The sequence below is a fragment of the Delphinus delphis genome, chromosome 14 (genome assembly GCF_949987515.2).
Source record: "Delphinus delphis chromosome 14, mDelDel1.2, whole genome shotgun sequence".
NCBI lineage: Eukaryota > Metazoa > Chordata > Mammalia > Artiodactyla > Delphinidae > Delphinus > Delphinus delphis.
This window is the reverse complement of record NC_082696.1, coordinates 16,684,999-16,701,033: the sequence shown is the minus strand read 5'-3', so window position 1 is coordinate 16,701,033 and position 16,035 is coordinate 16,684,999. Positions and strand designations below refer to the sequence as shown.

At 41.4% G+C, this 16,035-nt stretch overlaps 1 protein-coding gene across 2 annotated transcripts in view; it reads left to right on the top strand.

The window, feature by feature from the left end:
- The window catches only part of UST (uronyl 2-sulfotransferase), a 300,447-nt gene that overhangs the window by 40,864 nt on the left and 243,548 nt on the right, over positions 1-16,035 (top strand). The gene's annotated exons all lie outside the window — the stretch shown is intronic.

The following is a 16,035-nucleotide window of genomic DNA, read 5'->3' as shown; positions in this document are numbered from 1 at the left end:
GAGATGTGTGTTAGGGAGGGTAGGAAGGGTGGCAAGTGATGTGGCTGGGTAGGTAAGCAGTGGGCCGTACATAATGGAGCACATCAGTGTACTCCATTGGGAAGTTAGGAGTTTGACCATCATCCTGAAAGATGGCAAATCATATTAAGTAGGTGGGCGTCAAGGTCAGATTTGAGTTTTGGAGTGTTCACCATGAGGCCAAGGTAGGGAATGGTGTGAAAGAGGCTGACCTGGAGACTGCACGCAGATATAGGAGTGATCCAGATGAGAAAAGGAAACAGCCTGAACCCAGGCAGGCACGCTGGTGAAGAACAGAATGGGATATTAGAGAAGTAGAATCTGTGGGCGTGGTAGATTGACTGTGGACTGGGGGTACATCTGCGCTACACAACTTAGCTTTGAGCTTGCCTCAGAGCCAGGTGAGAGAGCAGTGGCTATTTTTATTTTTTATTAATTAATTAATTTATTTTTGCTGTGTTGGGTCTTCGTTTCTGTGCGAGGGCTTTCTCTAGTTGTGGCAAGCGGGGGCCACTCTTCATCGCGGTGCGCGGGCCTCTCACTGTCGCGGCCTCTCCCGTTGCGGAGCACAGGCTCCAGACACGCAGGCTCAGTAGCTGTGGCTCATGGGCCTAGTTGCTCCGCAGCATGTGGGATCCTCCCAGACCAGGGCTTGAACCCGTGTCCCCTGCATTAGCAGGCAGATTCTCAACCACTGCGCCACCAGGGAAGCCCAGCAGTGGCTATTTTTAGAATGAATAGGTTTTGTTTGTTTGTTTTCCAACTTGCTAAGGTAGGGAATACTGGAAGAGGAGCATGGGGAAATGGGAGGGAGGCTAATAGGTTGTATTTGGGGAATATTGAATTTGAGATGTAAATAGTTCATCTCAGAGGAAATGATCCATAGATGGTTGGGTCAGGTTAGGGGCTCAGGAATCTGCTCAGGCTGGGAGATATGGACTGGGGAGACATCAGCATATTACCGCTGAATAAATTGGAGGATGTAGATGAAGTAGCCTTGGAAGTGGGTGTACTAAGAAGATCGAGGACCAAGCATGGATCCTTGGAGACCACCCACATTTAATTGATGAGCAGGGCAAGAGGAGTCTCAGGAGGGCATTAGGTGCAGGCGGCCAACTGGGAGTGATGTGATGGAAGCCGGGAAGGGGTAAGTTTCTAGAAGGGGTGCTCACCAGGGTCAGACACTGCAGGGATGCTCAGCACTGTGCTTGGGGCCGAGTAAATGCTCACAAGCATTTGTTACTATTGACTTAGGAACACAGAAGAGAGGGAAATGACTGAGGCTTGGTGTGGTCAGGAAAAGCAATGAAGGAAGAGGCAGGAGTTAAACAGAGGCCTTAATGGGGCTTCCCTGGTGGCGCAGTGCTTAAGAATCCACCTGCCAATGCAGGGGACACGGGTTCGAGCCCTGGTCCGGGAAGATTCCACATGCTGAGGAGCAGCTGAGCCCGTGTGCCACAACTACTGAGCCTGCGCTCTAGAGCCTGCAAGCCACGACTACTGAGCGCACATGCCACAACTACTGAAACCCGTGCGCCTAGAGCCCGTGCTCTGCAACAAGAGAAGCCATCACAATGAGAAGCCTGTGCAACGCAACGAAGAGTAGCCCCTGCTCACTGCAACTAGAGAAAGCCTGCACGCAGCAAAGAAGACCCAACGCAGCCAAAAATAAATAAATTTATTAAAAATAATAATAATAAATAAATAAATACTTTAAAATTATATATAGAATTTAGATAATGGAGGGAAGGTAGGCAGACATCCCAGGTCAAGTTAGTGACTTAGCAGTCATGGCAGTGACGAAGTGACAGTGGTTTAGGAGGAGACGTCTCCAGTCACAGTGGTTTAGGAGGAGGCGTGTCCACTCGGAGTGGAGGACATGTCTTTGGGACCCATAGGAAATGAGGGCCAGCTCTGCCCTCAGGGCCACTGCAGCCTGATCTCTTATGGACAGCCCTCTTTGATCTCGATGGAGCCTTGTCTCTGCGCAAACTGGGAGCCGTCACTCCTTCCTGATTGATCGTCCATAACACTTAATCCATATGCCACCGGGACGTGTAGCACTTTCTGTCTTGTAGCTAGTTGTTCACAAGTCAGATCTCCCTAGAGTGACCCTAAGCTCCCAATAGCCAGGGCAGTAGTTTGTTCTTCTCTGTATCTGCCAATCACATGACACAGTTTTGTCGCAAAGTGGTCAGTTAATAGATGCCAGTTGAGAGAATTGATGAGGTGGCAGGAGCTGGTGGGACACCACACTGAGAGGTGAAACTCCGCTCTTGCGGTTTCCTTCTGGTTCAGGGAAATCAACTACATCCTCCCTACTTAAGCCATGCAAGAAAAGACTTGTTCCTTTTTGCCTCTTTTATCTGCACTTTGTCTCTTTCATTCCTCTTCTCTCTTTCCCTTTCTCCATTTCTCCTTTTCTCCCTTTCCCTTTGTTTTCTCCCTATCCCCTTACCCCCCCCTTCCCTCCTCCCTCTTTGTTTGTTCCCAGTTTCTTATCTCTTTCCTCTTATCCCAGTTGCTATTTGTATGCTCATTCTTATCTGAATGTACCCAGAAACTCATATGTGTGTACTCAATCTTTATTTTGCCCATATGCAAAATACAGGTGGCATCCTTTTGATTGGTGGGATCCTTTTCATTGGTGGTTAGTGAAATACTTTATGAAATATTTATATAGAAGCCTCAGTTAGGCCTAGTATGTGAAGTAGAATTAGGAGGAGGTAGCAGGGCAACTCTCTCTCATACACACACACACACACACACACACACACACACACACACACACGTTTTAATAAATATAAATGCTCTCAAACCTGTCAGATGTCAATGTAAAAAATATTTCATTAAAACTGAAAACCCAAAGAGGAATACCAGAACTTTCTGAACCCAGAAGAGGAAGATCCTTCATGAACTTTTTTTTTTTTAACACTTTATTGGGGTATAATTGCTTTACAATGGTGTGTTAGTTTCTGCTTTATAACAAAGTGAATCAGTTATACATATACATATGTTCCCATATCTCTTCCCTCTTGCGTCTCCCTCCCTCCCACCCTCCCTATCCCACCCCTCTAGGTGGTCACAAAGCACGGAGCTGATCTCCCTGTGCTATGCGGCTGCTTCCCACTAGCTATCTACCTTACGTTTGGTAGTGTCTATATGTCCATGCCTCTCTCTCGCTTTGTCACACAGCTCACCCTTCCCCCTCCCCATATCCTCAAGTCCATTCTCCAGTAGGTCTGTGTCTTTATTCTTGTCTTACCCCTAGGTTCTTCATGACATTTTTTTTCTTAAATTCCATATATATGTGTTAGCATACGGTATTTGTCTTTCTCTTTCTGACTTACTTCACTCTGTATGACAGACTCTAGGTCTATCCACCTCATCTTCATGAACTTTTGATTTGAACAGGGACTTCGTGAACAGAGGTTAATGAAAATTCTGGGCTTTGGAGTCAGAAAGACCCAAGGCTCTGCCACTTAGTGGCTCTGTGGCCCTGGGCAATTACTGACCCTCATTGGGCCAAGGTGTTTTCACCTGTAAGTCAGTTCAGAAGCCAGCCTCATAAGGATTTTGTGAGGACTCAGTGACATAATATTTGTAACTTACCTAACACAGGGCCTGTGTCATAACCAGCACTAAGGTCCCCTTTATTCCCTAAATCCACATTTTTTACTTCAACTTTCTTCCTCTTCCGTCTTTTGTTTAAGGACAAAACATTGAAAATCAGTCAAATAATCATTTTATGCAGAGAAAGGACTCCTTTTCCTCCATTTATTTAAGTATCTGGCTTTGGGTGTGAGCTGGAAAGTGTCCTTGCCTCATGGTATGAGACTTGGGCTATTCTCTGTGGCCTGCCTTAATGGTTATGAGGAATGATTATATATTTGTTTACAACAGGCAGCTTTGGATTTCTTCAAGGGATGTTTGTATCATCTGTGATTCACAGTGAGCAGTATTGCCAAATACGAAGGAGCTGTGTTTTTCTATTGTAGTTACTGTTTTGGTTGGCAAACAATTCAGCCTCCTTACCCACCCTCTTTTTGATCACAGCCAATGATTGCATAACATGTTTAGATCAGTTTTTTTTTTTTTTTGGTGGGGGGGCAGCTGATTGAGACACATGGCTCTAGAGGAATCCTCACAGAATCCTAAAACTCTAAGGGGATTCAAGGAGACAACTTTCCCACTTGCTTTCCTCCAGCGAGGCCTATGTTTAAATTATCTAAGATATTGGTAAGTCCTTCTGTTTTTAAGAATTAGAAAGCTATGCCCCCTTTTCCCTTAAAACTAAATTCAAAGAGAAACTTTTTTGAATAAATGAACAGATTTTTTTAAATTAATAAAATAGTAGAGGATGGCTTGCATTTCCATGAATAATAGTTCAGGAGTGAAGCTGTCTTAACAGCTCAGTCTTTGGAAAGTTAAATGGCAGGAAGAGCACTTGGAGTTTGAAAGCATGAGGATCTAGTTTTGCTGTTTATTATGTCTATTGACGCAGTCAGGGTAGATTGTTCCCCACTTGGGTACTTTGTAGTTTTGATTTGCGGGCTTATCGTCAGTGGACTTCATCTGTGGGATTCCTTGGGGTCTGGTTAAGTCTGTTTCTGTACGGAGCGGTGTTGTGTTTACTGCTGAGTGGTGCTCTAGGATATCTCCGACCTGAGACCACTATGTTAATCTATTATCCCAAGGGTTCCTAGACTCACCCTGGTGTAGATTTGATTTCAAAACCCAAATGAAAATCAGCTCCTAGTTATTCTCAGGGAGACTTCTTTTTCATTCTTTTTTCTGCAGCTGGAGCTCACACTGAGACAAGCATCCTTACTGTCTCATTGTGCTAGTGGGTAGACTTTGTATCTAGTTCATCCTTTTAGTGTAGCCCTGTGAAGTTCTCAGCTTTACATGGGGTTCTCAGTTTTCATTCTACCCCATTTTGGGGTCTAAGATCAAACTCTCGATCCTCTTTGGCCACTAAAATGCAAGCTCCTGGGTTGCCCCCCATCCCCGTGGGCTGCCTGAGCAGCAGCACATGCTTCCCACTCAGTGGCCTCTTTCTTTTTGGCCTCTGGACACATCCTGTTCTCTCCCTGAGCTCAACCAAGCTTGTAAAATGTTTATTATATTTTATCCAACATTTCTAGGTATTTTATGCTGGGAAAGTTTTCAGGCTGTCAGGTTCAATAAATGGAAGTCGAAGTTTGAAGATTTGGGTTACAGTTCCAGCTCTGCTAATTGATTCTCTAGCTTTGTAGGACTGATTCCACCTCTCTGAATTTGTTTTCTCCTCTGTAAAGGGAGAGGAACATAATAACCTCATGGGCACTCCACATATGGAAAAGTTTTAGAAGAAAGCAAATTCACGCTGGGAAAACAGCCTGTAGTGCATGTTGTGGGTGCCCTGCCCACGTCCTTCTCTGGGCTGGTGTCCCCAGTCCCCCAGCTTCAGGTCTCAGGAGAGCCTTCCCTGAATCCTTGACTGGATCAAGTTACCCTATAAACTGCTTTCCCAGCTCCTCATCATCTCCCCTACTTAATTATATGCTCCATGAGGCCAGAGAAGATGTATGGTTTTGGTCTTCACTTTATATTCAGGGCCTGCAGTGGCCTCACACATAGGATTCAATAAATATTTGTTGAATGAATAAACTAAAGGAAATGAGGGAAATGCAGGAACTGAGCAACAGGGCAACTAGCCCACTCTTGGGCAATCCTCTGGAACTCTAGAGATGACTTCTGTGAATGTCTGAGCCAATCTCACATCAGGAGGGGTCAGATGGAGTGGCTGATACAGAGCTTTGCAAGTGATCATGCTGTGATCTCAGAGATGGAGGGATTGGAAACTCTCCTTCCCGTCACATGGAGGAAACTCAATTTGATGATGCTTATAAGTCCTCCCTGCAAGATGATCCCTTCTAAATGTTCCCTCTAATTTTTAAATGTAGTATTTTTCCAGGGTGGTGTCCCTGTGTGTGTGTGTGTGTGTGTGTGTGTGTGTGTGTGTATTCATTTTGAGGAATTCCACGTGACTAAAATTCTCCATCAGAGGGTTGGTGTAAATATGTGCATAAGATAGACCATTTTATGTAGCTAAGGGCTTCAAATTGTTCTCCCAGATATTTTTTTTGTTCATTTCCTATTTCATTTTTGAAGGACATTCTTCAGTATCCCCAAGTAATTATGCCATTTGGTTTTTTATGTAAACGTCTTCAAGGGATTCTGCAGAAGAATTATTTCAGTTTTTGTTATGTTGTGTAGAAATGTGCAGAAATCATGTAAATTAGAAAAGAATAGGAAATGAATAATCTGCCTGCAGATTTGATTCCAGGATTAGCCATCCAAAGTCAACTGGAAAAAGTCCGAGACACTGGAAAATTAGGGGAGGTTTTTTGTTTTGTTTTTCTTCTAAAAGGTATGTAGAAAAGACATGAGAAAAGTGGGGGGGAATGATTCTCTCTTAAAAACTTAGTGTTCTCAAAGTCATTTTATTGTAAGTGAAGGTAACAATAAAATGGTCAGGATTTCTAGAATAAGTTTCCCAGAAAAAGGGACTACAGCTCTTTTTAGGGCTATTCACATTTGGAGTGGAAATTGAAAGCTGATGTAATTTTCCAACACTATTCCAGAATTCAGGCTTTAAAGGTTCATATTCTTAAACTTTTCATTTCCTTAAAATCAGTTGTCACTTTGGAAATTTTATTTTTTCTCCGTTGTATCCTGAAAAGTAGTGGATATCCAGACGACTCAGATTATGAAGGCAGTTAGAACACATGTTTTCTAACTTCAGAACATTTTTTGCATTCTTATCTCTACAAGAAAACTTTATGGAGCCAGTGAGTGGAGATTTAAACTGCAGGATTCCCCGTTAGGTGCTCTGAGCAATTCTTGTTCTTTTCTTATTATTTTTACAGAGGTCGTAGAGCTTATTCAAGGGGAAAAAAAAGGTGGGGACTCAAGTTTATAGGAGCCAGGAACTGTTTCTTTGCTGGCCTAAATATACATTTTGAGAGATCAAAGGGCTAAGTTTTCCTCTTATCACTGTTTACGGTGCAATTGATGCTTTGTTTGAAAGCAGCGGTTCTTTGCTGCTTATAATCTGAACCAAGTTTATCCAGATTGAATTTTGAGAAGAATCCTGAATTTGGTTAACCTTTTTGCTATTGTAGGCTCATGCTTAATCAGGCCAATTTTTAACAGTTGAGATACAATTAACATATAACATTACATTAGTTGCAGGTGTATAACATAATTATTCAATGTTTGTATATATTACGAAGTGATCGCCACATTAAGTCTAGTTAACACCCATCACCACACATAGTTATAAATATTTTTTTCTTGTGATTTTTTTTTTTCCTCTTTTAGGATCTGCTCTTTTTTTTTTTAAACATGTTTATTGGAGCTTTACAATGGTGTGTTAGTTTCTGCTGTATAACAAAGTGAATCAGCTATACATATACATACATCCCCATATCTCCTCCCAATTGCGTCTCCCTCCCACCCTCCCTATCCCACCCCTCTAGGTGGTCACAAAGCACGGAGCTGATCTCCCTGTGCTATGTGGCTGCTTCCCACTAGCTATCTATTTTACATTCGGTAGTGTATATATGTCCATGCCACTCTCTCACTTCGTCCCAGCTTACCCTTCCCCCTCCCCGTGTCCTCAAGTCCATTCTCTATGTCTGTGTCTTTATTCCTGTCCTTCCCCAAGATTCTTCAGAACCATATATATATATATTTTTTTTAGATTCCATATATATGTGTTAGCATACGGTTTTTGGTTTTCTCTTTCTGACTTACTTCACTCTGTATGACAGTCTCTAGGTCCATCCACCTCACTACAAATAACTCAATTTTGTTTCCTTTTATGGCTGAGTAATATTCCATTGTATATATGTGCCACATCTTCTTTATCCATTCATCTGTTGATGGACACTTAGGTTGCTTTCATGTCCTGGCTATTGTAAATAGATCTGCAGTGAACATTGTGGTACATGACTTTTTGAATTATGGTTTTCTCAGGCTATATGCCCAGTAGTAGGATTGCTGCACTGTATGTTAGTTCTATTTTTAGTTTTTTAAGGAACCTCCATACTGTTCCCCATAGTGGCTGTATCAATTTACATTCCCACCAACAGTGCAAGAGTGTTCCCTTTTCTCCACACCCTCTCCAGCATTTATTGTTTGTAGATTTTTTGATGATGGTCATTCTGACTGGTGTGAGGTGATAGCTCATTGTAGTTTTGATTTGCATTTCTCTAATGATTAGTGATGTTGAGCATCCTTTCATGTGTTTGTTGGCAATCTGTATATCTTCTTTGGAGAAATGTCTATTTAGGTCTTCTGCCCATTTTTAGATTGGGTTGTTTGTTTTTTTGATATTGAACTGCATGAGCTGCTTGTAAATTTTGGAGATTAATCCTTTGTCAGTTGCTTCATTTGCAAATATTTTCTTGCATTCTGAGGGTTGTCTTTTTGTCTTGTTTATGTTTTCCTTTGCTGTGAAAAAGCTTTTAAGTGTCATTAGGTCCCATTTGCTTATTTTTGTTTTTATTTGCATTTCTCTAGGAGGTGGGTCAAAAGGATCTTGCTGTGATTTATGTCATAGAGTGTTCTGCCTATGTTTTCCTGTAAGAGTTTTATAGTCTGGCCTTACATTTAGGTCTTCAATCCATTTTGAGTTTATTTTTGTGTATGGTGTTAGGGAGTGTTCTACTTTCATTCCTTTACATGTAGCTGTCCAGTTTCCCCAGCACCACTTATTGAAGAGGCTGTCTTTTCTCCATGGTATATTCTTGCCTCCTTTATCAAAGATAAGGTGACCATGTGTGCGTGGGTTTATCTCTGGGCTTTCTATCCTGTTCCATTGATCTATATTTCTGTTTTTGTGCCAGTACCATACTGTCTTGATTACTGTAGCTTTGTAGTATAGTCTGAAGTCAGGGAGCCTGATTTCCCCAGCTCTGTTTTTCTTTCTCAAGATTGCTTTGGCTATTCGGGGTCTTTTGTGTTTCCATACAAGTTGTGAAATTTTTTGTTTTAGCTCTGTGAAAAATGCCAGTGGTAGTTTGATAGGGATTGCCCTGAATCTGTAGATTACTTTGAATAGTATAGTCATTTTCACAATGTTGATTCTTACAATACAAGAACATGGTATATCTCTCCATCTGTTGGTATCATCCTTAATTTCTTTCATCAGTGTTTTATAGTTTTCCACATACAGGTCTTTTGTCTCCTTAGGTAGGTTTATTCCTAGGTATTTTATTCTTTTTGTTGCAATGGTAAATGGGAGTGTTTCTTTAATTTCTCTTTCAGATTTTTCATCATTAGTGTATAGGAATGCAAGAGATTTCTGTGCATTAATTTTGTATCCTGCTACTTTACCAGATTCATTGATTAGCTCTAGTAGTTTTCTGGTAGCATCTTTAGGATTCTCTATGTATAGTATCATGTCATCTGCAAACAGTGACAGTTTTACTTCTTCTTTTCTGATTTGGATTCTTTTTATCTCTTTTTCTTCTCTAATTGTTGTGGCTAAAACTTCCAAAAGTATGTTGAATAATAGTGGTGAGAGTGGACATCCTTGTCTTGTTCCTGATCTTAGAGGACATGCTATCAGTTTTTCACCATTGAGAATGATGTTGGCTGTGGGTTTGTCATATATGATCTTATTATGTTGAGGTAAATTCCCTCTGTGCCTACTTTCTGGAGGGTTTTTATCATAAATGGGTGTTGAATTTTGTTGAAAGCTTTTTCTGCATCTATTGAGATGAAGATCTGCTCTTTTAACCAGGCTAATCTTTAGGCCTTTACCCTGTGATTATATGATTTTAAAAGTTATTGCTATCCAAGCTTATTTTTGAAATTAAAAGAGAAAAGAATTTACTTTCCTAACATTTCTAATTCCTTTCCTTTTTTCTTTGGTAATCTCTACATATTGAAAGCTGGGCCATACTAGAGTTTTGAGGGTGGAAAAGAGAGGAGCAATTGAAAGTTTTCCAAAATGTGGAAGAGTTACTTTGGCTAAAGCTGGAAAGTTCGTCTCTTGTGGGTCTGGTCAGTACCTCCGTCACCTGCCCAGAGTGGGAAGCATTAACCTTTTGGCTAATATGTGGATGCAGGTGATTCGGGCAGGTGGCTGGAAGAAATGACTGATGAAGCCTCAGCTGCATGGTCTGATTGGGTTGGAGAGATGCTACATTTTCCTCATTGTCCTTCCATCCTTGGGCCTTCAAATGAGCCGTCAAGGAGTAGAGGGAAAGGTATGGGCTACGGGGTTAGTGGTTTCTATCCTAGGTCTCAATTTCCCAGCCTTGTGATCATTTATAAGTTACTCGAGCCTTTGTTTCTTTGACGTGAAATGGGGATAATAATGAACTTACAAGAATTGAATGTCTACGAAAGCACCTGTTGCTTAGTACCTGTACAGTAAATACTGGCTTCCTTCTCTTTAACAGAGGTAAGCAGGTCAGGAGTGGGAAGACAGGGGGCTGGACCAGCAAGATGAATTGTGCCAAGGGGAACTCAGGGTAAGATATTATATGGGACATTTATAGAGGTAGCTGTAGATTTATTTAGCTTGAGTGTTTGGGTGGGTTGGGCAAAAAGAAGCCAGAGGGGAAGGCCATGTTTTTATATTGAGAAATAGTGATAAGGTGGCCTGTAACCACGATGTGACCTGTGTTGTATGTCTGAAAGAGATTACAGGGTCACGCTGGAGGATTGTTATGTAAGGAGAAGATACTGGCTACGGATATCAATGCTGTGCTTTTAAAGATGTGAGACAGGAATGTGAATAGACCCTGTGAACTCTCTTTCTGGCTGAGAAGAAACCAACCAGCGAGGAGAGATAAGATGCTCCTGGGATTCACAGCACCACGCTACAGGCCCTGGTAGATGAATACTTACTTGTGAGTGGTGAAAGCAGGAGCTGGTGGGAAGCCTGGACGGCAGGCAGGGCTGGGCTGGTACGGGGTCAGAGCCATTAGTACCAGGGGCGAGAAATTCCAAAGATCAGGCACCCTTGTTCTCGAGGGGGCTGGAGTTTCTATGGGTGTTTTAGGGAGATTGGTGTAAGGAGCATTAATGCTTGAATCCTGAGTGTCAACTCATAGAAAGGGTGTTTCAGGCAGGCCTCGAGGGAACCAAGTGTCTGTGAACGAGCAGGGTCTCCTTGGGGACACTAAGTCTTCTTACCCTCTCACTCATGTGCCCTGGCTTTGGGGACAGCAAGAGCAACAGGCGCCCTAGTCTTCCACCCTCACAGGCCAGTGTTGTCCTGCCTTTTCTTTCTTTTCTGTTTTGTACCGGTTCAGGATCCCCAAAGGGAAATGGCTTTTGCCCCGTCCTAGTGAGGGGAGGGGCTTTCCACCCCTCCCCGAAGGCAGCTCTCCTTACCTGGGATGGCAATAGGGTGGGTGGGAGGGTTTCCTGCCCCTTCCCTGGTGGCATGCTGCATTTGCCTCCCCTCAAAACCGGGTCAGGTATGCAACTTGGGCAGTTTCTTGCCTCTGCACAGCCGCAGATGGCTTTTGCTTGCCGTTAGAGACGGGTCGGGACAGAGGCAGGTTTTGTGCTTGTCTGCTATGGTTGGAATGGTTGTGTGTCTCCCCCAACCCCCAGATCCATATGTTGAAGCCCCCAACCCCACTATGATGGTATTGAGGTGGGCCCTTCAGGAAGCAGTTAGGGTTAGATGAGGTCATGAGGGTGGAGCCCCCATGATGGGGTTAGTGTCCTTCTGTCCTTAGAAGAGGAAGAGGCATCAGACCATTTTCTCTCTCCACCCTATGAGATCACAGTGAGATGGAGACCAGGAAGCAGACCCTCACCAAGAACTGCACCAGTAAGCACCTTGATCTTGGACTTTCCAGTCTCCAGAAGTGTGAGAAATAAATGTTGATTGTTTAAGCCACCCTGTCTCTGGTATTCTGTTATAGCAGCGCAGGCTGCCTGAGACACTGGCCCTCATCTGCAGCTGCTCACCACCTTGTATTCGTGTCAGGTCCAAAGCATGCGTGGGCTTCCCCAGCTCCCTCTGCTCCCCACCTCAAACCTCAGCAGCTCTGAGCACTGAGGGAGCCCGTCAAGTCTTGGCTCTGTCCCCAGAGTTGCTCATGGGCATTCAGTGGAGGTCTGTGGAAAAAGAGTTATCCCTTGTAGGGATCCAGGGATCCCTAAACTATCACACTAACCTACACAGAATTTGTTAAAATCTCAGTTTTTTGTTTCTCACCTGCTTTTCTGGCTGCCACCTCTTTCTCTCAGGCTTTATCAAAGGTAAGACAGCTGATGTGTCCTTTCTCCCCACAAAGGCACTGGCCACCCTTTGGGGCGCAGTTCACCTAGCTGCCTTTGACCTCAACATTCTTTTTTTTTTTTTTTTTTTATACAGCAGGTTCTTATTAGTCATCCATTTTATACACATCAGTGTATACATGTCAATCCCAATTGGTTAATTCATCCCACCACCCCCACCACCCCCCCGCCGCTGCCCCACTTAGTGTCCATACGTTTGTTCTCTACATCTCTGTCTCAATTTATGCCCTGCAAACCGGTTCATCTGTACCATTTTTCTAGGTTCCACATATGTGCATTAATATATGATATTTGTTTTTCTCTTTCTGACTTACTTCACTCTGTATGACAGTCTATAGGTCCATCCACGTCTCAACAAATGACCCAATTTCGTTCCTTTTTATGGCTGAGTAATATTCCATTGTATATATGTACCACATCTTCTTTATCCATTCGTCTGTCGATGGGCATTTAGGTTGCTTCCATGACCTGGCTATTGTAAATAGTGCTGCAATGAACATTGTGGTACATGACTCTTTCTGAATTATGGTTTTCTCTGGGTATATGCCCAGTAGTGGGATTGCTGGATCATATGGTAATTCTGTTTTTAGTTTTTTAAGGAACCTCCATACTGTTCCCCATAGTGGCTGTATCCATTTACATTCTCACCAACAGTGCAAGAGGGTTCCCTTTACTTCACACCCTCTCCAGCATTTATTGTTTGTAGATTTTCTGATGATGCCCATTCTAACTGGTGTGAGGTGATACCTCATTGTAGTTTTGACTTGCATTTCTCTAATAATTAGTGATGTAGAGCAGCTTTTCATGTGCTTCTTGGCCATCTGTATGTCTACTTTGGAGAAATGTCTATTTAGGTCTTCTGCCCATTTTTGGATTGGGTTGTTTGTTTTCTTAATATTGAGCTGCATGAGCTGTTTATATATTTTGGAGATGAATCCTTTGTCCATTGATTCGTTTGCAAATATTTTCTCCCCTCCTGTGGGTTGTCTTTTCATCTTGTTTATGGTTTCCTTTGGTGTGCAAAAGCTTTTAAGTTTCATTAGGTCCCATTTGTTTATTTTTATTTTTATTTCCATTACTCTAGGAGGTGGATCAAAAAAGATCTCGCTGTGATTTATGTCAAAGAGTGTTCTTCCTATGTTTTCCTCTAAGAGTTTTATAGCGTCCAGTCTTCCATTTAGGTCTCTAATTCATTTGGCGTTTATTTGTGTGTATGGGGTTAGGGAGTGTTCTAATTTCATTCTTTTACATGTAGCCATCCAGTTTTCCCAGCACTTATTGAAGAGACTGCCTTTTCTCCATTGTATATCCTTGCCTCCTTTGTCATAGATTAGTTGACTATAGGTGTGTGGGTTTATCTCTGGGCTTTCTATCTTGTTCCTTTGATCTATGTTTCTGTTTTTGTGTCGGTACCATATTGTCTTGGTTACTGTAGCTTTGTAGTATTGTATGAAGTCAGGGAGTCTGATTCCTCCAGCTCTGTTTTTTTCCCTCAAGACTGCTTTGGGTATTCGGGGTCTTTTGTGTATACATATAAATTTTAAGATTTTTTGTTCTAGTTCAGGAAAAAATGCCATTGGTAATTTGATAGTGTTTGCACTGAATCTGTAGATTGCTTTGGGTAATATAGTCATTTTCAGAATATTGATTCTTCCAATCATAGAACATGGTATACCTCTCCATCTGTTGGTATCATCTTTAATTTCTTTCATCAGTGTCTTACGGTTTTCTGCATACAGGTCTTTTGTCTCCCTAGGTAGGTTTATTCCTAGGTATTTTATTCTTTTTGTTGCTGTGGTAAATGGGAGTGTTTCCTTAATTTTTCTTTCAGATTTCTCATCATTAGAGTATAAGAAAGCAAGAGACTTCTATGCATTAATTTTGTATCCTTCAACTTTACCAAATTCATTGATTAGCTCTAGTAGTTCTCTGGTGGCATCTTTAGGATTCTCTATGTATAGTATCATGTCATCTGCAAACAGTGACAGTTTTACTTCTTCTTTTCCAATTTGTATTCCTTTATTTCTTTTTCTTCTCTGATTGCCATGGCCAGAACTTCCAAAACTATTGAATAATAGTGGTGAGAGTGGGCATCCTTGTCTTGTTCCTGATCTTAGAGTAAATGCTTTCAGTTTTTCACCATTGAGAATGATGTTTGCTGTGTTTTTCTCATATATGGCCATTATTATGTTGAGGTAGGTTCCCTGTATGCCCACTCTCTGGAGAGTTTTTATCATAAATGGGTGTTGAATTTTGTCAAAAGCTTTTTCTGCATCTATTGAGATGATCATATGGTTTTTATTCTTCAGTTTGTTAAAATGGTGTATCACATTGATTGATTCGCATATGTTGAAGAACCCTTGCATCCCTGGGATAAATCCCACTTGATAATGGAGTATGATCCTTTTTATATGTTGTTGGATCCTGTTTTCTATTATTTTGTTGAGGAGTTTTACATCTATATTCATCAGTGATATTGGTCTGTAATTTTCTGTTTTTGTAATATCTTTGTCTGTTTTTGGTATCAGGGTGATGGTGGCCTCATAGAATGAGTTTGGGAGTGTTCCTTCTCTGCAATACTTTGGAAGAGTTTGAGAAGGATGGGTGTTAGCTCTTCTCTAAATGTTTGATAGAATTCACCTGTGAAGCCATCTGGTCCTGGACTTTTGTTTGTTGGAAGATTTTTAATCACAGTTTCAATTTCATGACCTGTGATTGGTCTGTTGATATTTTCTATTTCTTCCTGGTTTAGTCTTGGAAGGTTATACCTTTCTAAGAATTTGTCCATTTCTTCCAGGTTGTCTATTTTATTGGCATAGAGTTGCTTGTAGTAATCTCTTAGGATGCTTTGTATTTCTGCGGTGTCTGTTGTAACTTTCCTTTTTCATTTCTAATTTTATTGGTTTGAGTCCTCTCCCTCTTTTTCTTGATGAGTATGTCTAATGGGTTATCAATTTTGTTTATCTTCTCAAAGAACCAGGTTTTAGTTTTATTGATCTTTGCTATTGTTTTCTTTGTTCCTATTTCATTTATTTTTGCTCTGATCTTTATGATTTCTTTCCTTCTGCTAACTTCGGGTTTTGTTTGTTCTTCTTTCTCTAGTTCCTTTAGCTGTAAGGTTAGATTTTTTATTTGAGATTTTTCTTGTTTCTTGAGGTAGGCTTGTATAGCTATACACTTCCCTCTTAGAACCGCTTTTTGCTGCATCCCATAGGTTTTGGATTATCGTGTTTTCATTCTCATTTTTCTCTAAGTATTTTTTGATTTCCCCTTTGATTTCTTCAGTGATCTCTTGGTTATTTAGTAACATATTGTTTAGCCTCCATGTGTTTGTGTTTTTTATGTTTTATCCCCTGTATTTCATTTCTAATCTCATAGCGTTCTGGTCAGAAAAGATGCTTGATATGATTTCAGTTTTCTTAAATTTACTGAGGCTTGATTTGTGACCCAAGATGTGATCTATCCTGGAGAATGTTCCATGCGCACTTGAGAAGAAGGTGTAATGTGCTGTTTTTGGATGGAATGCACTATATATATCAATTAACTCTATCTGGTCTATTGTGTCATTTAAAGCTTCTGTTTCCTTATTTATTTTCATTTTGGTTGATCTGTCCATTGGTGTAAGTGAGGTGTTAAAGTCCCCCACTATTATTGTGTTACTGTCAATTTCCTTTTTTATAGCCGTTAGCAGTTGCC